Source organism: Apium graveolens, unplaced genomic scaffold (genome assembly GCF_009905375.1).
Source record: "Apium graveolens cultivar Ventura unplaced genomic scaffold, ASM990537v1 ctg3774, whole genome shotgun sequence".
In the NCBI taxonomy this organism is placed as follows: domain Eukaryota; kingdom Viridiplantae; phylum Streptophyta; class Magnoliopsida; order Apiales; family Apiaceae; genus Apium; species Apium graveolens.
In genome coordinates this window covers 79,341-85,285 of record NW_027418253.1, presented here as the reverse complement: position 1 = coordinate 85,285, position 5,945 = coordinate 79,341, and the positions used below count along the sequence as shown (strand labels likewise).

Genomic DNA, 5,945 nt, shown 5'->3' with positions numbered 1-5,945 from the left:
ACAACTTGACTCTTGCACATAAGCTTTAACTTCTCCAATTCGGATTTTTCATTAGCTTGTTGCAACTGGAGTTGTTGCATACTGCGGTTGCTGAAAACCAGGGGGGTTGTACTGCTTAGCTGAATATTGCTGATAATGTTGTTGAACCGTATTCTGAACGTTGCTCCAACTGAAATTCGGATGATTGCGGTTGTTAGGATGATAGGTGGCTGGCACAGGTTGCTGCGGTCGCTGAAAGTTGCTCACAAACTGAGCTGATTCACTAAAAATTATGCACTGATCAGTCTCGTGGGCTCCAGCATATAGCTCGCAGACACTAGTGATTTGATGAACTCCATAATTCGCCAAGGTGTCCACCTTCATCGTCAAAGCCTTTAGTTGGGCAGCGATAGCAGTTGCTGCGTCCAACTCCAGAATTCCTGCTACTTTTCCCTGAGTCAGTCTCTGAGAAAGATTCTGGTACTCATTAGCAGCCATCAGTTCAATAAGTTCATAAGCTTCATCATAGCTCTTAGCCCATATGGCTCCTCCTGATGCTGCATCAAGCATGGGTCTAGAAGTAGGACCCAATTTATTATAGAAACAGTTGATAATCATCCAATCAGGCATGCCATGGTGTGGGCACTTCCTTAGCATCTCCTTATATCGATCCCAAGCCTCACACAAATATTCTCCAGTTTGTTGAGCAAACTGAGTAAGAACATTCCTGATTGCGGCAGTCTTCGTCATGGGGAAGAATTTAGTGAGAAACTTTTGAGCAAGATCTTCCCAAGTGGTGACAGACCCTACTGGTAGAGAGTGTAACAAGCACTTAGCCTTATCCCTCAGAGAGAATGGGAAGAGACGTAGTTTGATAGCATCTTCAGTCACATCATTGAACTTGAAAGTGTCACAGATCTTGATGAAATTCCTGATATGCATGTTGGGGTCTTCAGTAGGAGAACCCTCAAACTGAACTGACATCTGTATCATCTGGATCGTTCTTGACTTAATCTCAAAAGTGTTAGCCCTGATGGCTGGTCTGATGATGCTAGACTGAATGTCATTAATCTTAGGCTTAGAATAGTTCATCAAAGCCTTCGGATTTTCTGCTTGATCACCCATAGCTACTACAATTGGCTCTTCAACTTTCTCTTCTTCCTCTAACTTCTCTTTATCCTCAAAAACTTCCCTACGAACCAGCACAAGTTTTTCCTCGGCTTTATCCAATGTTCTCTTGCAAGTATGCGAACGCGTATGCATACACCCTCGCTAGCTCACCTGAAATAAGACAAAGAAACAATTAAGTAATAATGTCCGAGTCAATGAACTTTAGCGACCACTGATGGAAAGCACATAAACTAATAATTAACACTGCAGTCCCCGGCAGCGGCGCCAAAAACTTGTTAGTCGCTAAACACGCGCTAATGATACACGTAAGTATACGCGTTCGCAAGTAGTATAAGATATAAATCAGATTCGTTCCCACAGAGACTGTATTGGTTAACTAAGTATTTCACGCACCTAAACAACAATGTATGGTTATTATTCAATGCTAAGACGATAATAAATTGAGATTGTTTATAACTAATAATTACGCTAACAATTATAACTACGAGAATAAGATTGACTGAATTAATATGTATGACAAACAAGGGATTCTAACTTCATTAAATACTTCATTCAATAGTCTTATTGTTCTTAAACTTAGCATGCAATGGTGATGATACTAATCAGAGAACACGAAACTGATAAATGCCAACTTTCGTTGCACGAGTACCATTCTACCAGACATTCACAAAAGAGATAGAAGCTGAATAGGCACCAATTATATTGAGACCCTATATGTCTATAGAATTTGACAACATAACGGTTTAAGCACAAGTTATCTATCTTGATTACATAGGGCAAGTAAGATGGTTAAAATTACCTACGAATCATGCATAACAATTACATGAACCTATGCTAGCATGGCAAGTTCTAAATCCTTAAATTCACTTTCGCTTCATTAAGAATTAACACACTATCTTATAAGTTCGCGACACTCATAAGACGAATACGCACAACCAATACTAGGATATCATACAATCACCACATACTAAGGCATCAAATAATTTAACTAAAGAAATCCATAAATAAATCCGTTAGAACCCCACGATAACGATTAGCCCATAATCGGACTCATCATCAACGTGGGTTCTGATGAAAATATGATATAGCAAACGTAGTCTTTATACGAATAAATAAAACCAAGTACAAATAAGAGTATAGGTTCAACAAAATAAGAAACAAGCATCCAAGATTACAACTCAAAACAAAGACTCACAAGAATAAAACTAGATCGTCTTCGCCTTTGTTGAACTGTGCTCTAGGTCTCTTTTCGTCTTCTCCTTGTGCTCTTGTAAGTCTCCTTATTAAAAAACAACTTTAAGGTATCAATATATAGCAGTTCAATAACCCCCGCAGTCCATAAAATAGAATTGTAATAGAATCGGGATTTTGTTTATCCCGACCCAGCGCGGGCGCGTGCTTTACCAGCGTGGGCGCGCTGACTTCCTATACCCAGGCGTGGCCGCACACTTCATCAGCGCGGGCGCACTGGACTTCTGCCAAAAACACTTCTTTTCTTTCTCTTTATTCTTGCAGCTTTGAGCCGGCTTCAACGAGCTTTTATTCCAACACCACCTAGACACCAAATTAGCATCAAAACAATACTAATTCATCTGATTCACAAATTAATGCCTGAAATGCAAAAACACTTGAAAACACGTCAAAACACAAATAACTTGAGTACAAATACACCAGTTCAAAGCTTATTAGAGCATAAATAAGTGTCATGAATGCCACTCAACACTAATGACCTTTGAGCATGGAGAAGCATCCACTTCAAAATCAAAGGTACCAACTCTAACCACTATTAATTTAAATGTTAGTCAATATAAGGAGACTATGGAAAAGATGAGTGTGGAGATGTTTCATATACACACTAGCTTGGTAACAGCTACTGAGGAAGTCAGTAGGCTAAATAAATCCAATGAGAAACTTGAGAGTGAGAAGCAAAAGCTGGATCTACTGCTTGTGATGATTGAGTCACAAGCAAGAAAATGAATATCTGAAAAATAAGCTAAAGTGTTGTGCTGAAATTGAAGCTTTGTTAAGGGAGAAGCTGGAAAAGAATGAAGTTAAGCTGAAGTCTTTCATAAATGCATCTGAGTTGGTTGGTCAGTACCATGAGAAGAACAAGTCATGTGCTAGCATACCTATTGGTCTTGATTATGATACTTCGAATAGCAACAAGAAAGTTGTAAGTGGTAAAGGAAAAGCAACTGAAAATGAAGATGTCCCAGCTATGCTGAGAAAGGTTGGTTCACCTATGATCAAGGCATGTGAAGTAGACTTCAGTGAAGAAGAGTTGACCATAAAGCAAGAAATTGCTGATGAAGATAATGAAAAGAAAAATGCAGAAACAACTCCATCTTCCAAAGTTGAAAAGAAGCCCATGGCCAACCAAAATTTCCAAGACACCTGTCAAGGAAGTAAAAACTGAAGATGCAAGAAAGAAGAAGAAGAATTGGAAATGGGAAGATTGGGATAAACAAAAGCAACAACTTTATATTTGTTGCAGATGCTCCAAGGAAACAATGTCAAAGATGTGGCTCTGTGAATCATCTAAATCACTTTTGTAAAATGGTTGTTAGCAAGCTAGTAGAAGGAGCATGCAAGTACAATGAAGCAAATGCAAAAGATCCCTTCTCATTCCGTGACAAGTTTGATTGCATCCCTTACAACTTGAAAGTGATGAAAAGTTATCACAAGCTGAGAGTAGACCTCAAAGAAGTAAATGTTGGATCTGCATCAAAAAGGGAGAATGCACAACAGTCCATAAACACCATTCTTTTTGAAACAACTCATTCTAGTTCTGCTCATTCTGTTAACAAGAAGAAAGTACCTAACACTGCTTGGGTTTCTAAACACACTTAATCCTCATTGTGTGTAGGAAAAAGAGAAAAAAGTCATATGGATCATAAACAGTGGATGCTCAAGATATATGACAGGTGATATGGCTCTGCTATCATAATTTGAGGTGAAGACTGGCCCATTAGTGACTTTTAGAGATAACAACAAAGGTTTCACAATGGGATATAGTAAATTGATTTCAGGAAATATTGTCATTGAAGATGTAGCACTGATAGTTGGTCTTGAAGTGAATCTCCTTAGTGTTAGTCAATTTGCAGACAAAAAATTTAAGGTAATATTTGATAAAGGAGAATGCATTTTTATCAGTAAAAAGACTGGTGTAGTTGCTATGAAAGGAGTAAGGAAGGGAAACTTATTTATTACAGATTAGACTCAGCAAGTGAGGATGGAATTTGTGGCTTTTACACCAAGGCTTCTGTAGAGCAAAGCAAGCTATGGCATAAGAAGCCATCTCACTTGAATTTCAAGGCAATCGATACTCTAGTCAAAAAGGAGCTAGTGAGAGACATGCCTAACCTGGAGTTTGTCAAGATGAAGTCTGTGATGCTTGTCAAAAGGGAAAAATAAAAATATCAAGTCACAAGAGTAAAACTGTGAATTCTATAAGTGCATATTTATAACTTATTTACATGGATTTGTTTGGACCAGTTAATGTCCTATCATATTCAAGAAAGAGATATGCACTTGTGATGGTGGATGACTACTCAATATATACATGGGTAGAATTTATGCATTCTAAAGATGAGACTCCACACATCATAATTGAACATATCAAGAAGATTGAAAAGTAGGCTGAATATCAGAATTGTGTGAAAAGATTGAGAAGTGATAATGGAACAGAATTCAGGAATGCAACCTTAACTGAATTCTGCAAAGACAAGGGCAATGTTCAAGAATTCTCAGATGCTAGAACACCTCAGCAAAATGGGGTAATTGAGAGAAAAAATAGAACACTAGTAGAGCCTGCTAGAACAATGCTGCAAGATGCAAAGTTGCCAACACGTTTTTGGGAAGAAGCTGTGAATAGTACATGCTACACTCAAAACATATATCTCATTAATAAGAATCTTGGCAAGTCACCCTACTCAATCTTGTCTAAAAGAAAGCCTATTGTGAAGCATCTTCTTTTATTTGGAAGCAAGTGTTATATTTTGAAGGACAACTCTGAATATGTGGGAAAATTTGACTCTAAAGTTTTTGAAGCAATTTTTCTAGGATATTCATTGGAGAGAACTGCATACAAAGTCTATGTGATAGAATAGAAGAAAATTATGGAAAATACAGATGTTACTTTTGATGATGACAAATGTCTAGGCTTGGAATGCTTGGGTGAAAATGAAACCGAGACCCTACAATTTGAAAATCTCAAAATTGATAGTGATTCTGAAGATGAAGCTGAAGTCAAGACAAATCACATAATTGATGAAGAGTCTACTAATCAAGTGAATCATGAGAACGGAAGCTCATCTCAAACACCTGAATTTGATAGCACAAACTCAAGGGGAGAAAGAGGAGAAAATTTTGGAAGTCATACCAATGGTGAAGAAGCAGAAAACATAGGTCAGCAAACTCACATAAGGAAATGGGATAGGAGTCACAATATAGATGTAATTATTGGTGATCCCAATGCTGGAGTGAGGACTAGAAGTGCAACTATAAATGAATGTCTTCATGCATATTTTCTAGTCTCAAATTGAGCGTAATCAAACTGAGGAAGCCCTACTTGATCCTGATTGGATATCTGCTATGCAAGAAGAGCTAAATCAGTTTGAAAGGAACACAGTTTAGAAATTGGTTCCTGCACCAAAGAACAGAAGTATTATTGGAACAAAGTGGGTGTTCAGGAACAAAATGGATGAAAATGGAATTGTCACCAGAAACAAAGCAAGGTTGGTTGCAAAAGGCTACTCACAAGAGGAAGGAATTGACTATGATGAGACCTTTGCTCCCGTTGCAAGACTTGAAGCAATAAGGATCTTTCTTGCATT

At 37.9% G+C, this 5,945-nt stretch overlaps 1 non-coding gene across 1 annotated transcript; it reads left to right on the top strand.

The window, feature by feature from the left end:
- Positions 1-607: 607 nt before the first annotated feature.
- LOC141701359 (small nucleolar RNA R71) lies at positions 608-714 on the top strand. Its single transcript, XR_012566754.1, has one exon. It is a non-coding gene; the product is annotated as a small nucleolar RNA R71 (small nucleolar RNA).
- The last annotated feature ends 5,231 nt before the right edge of the window (positions 715-5,945 follow it).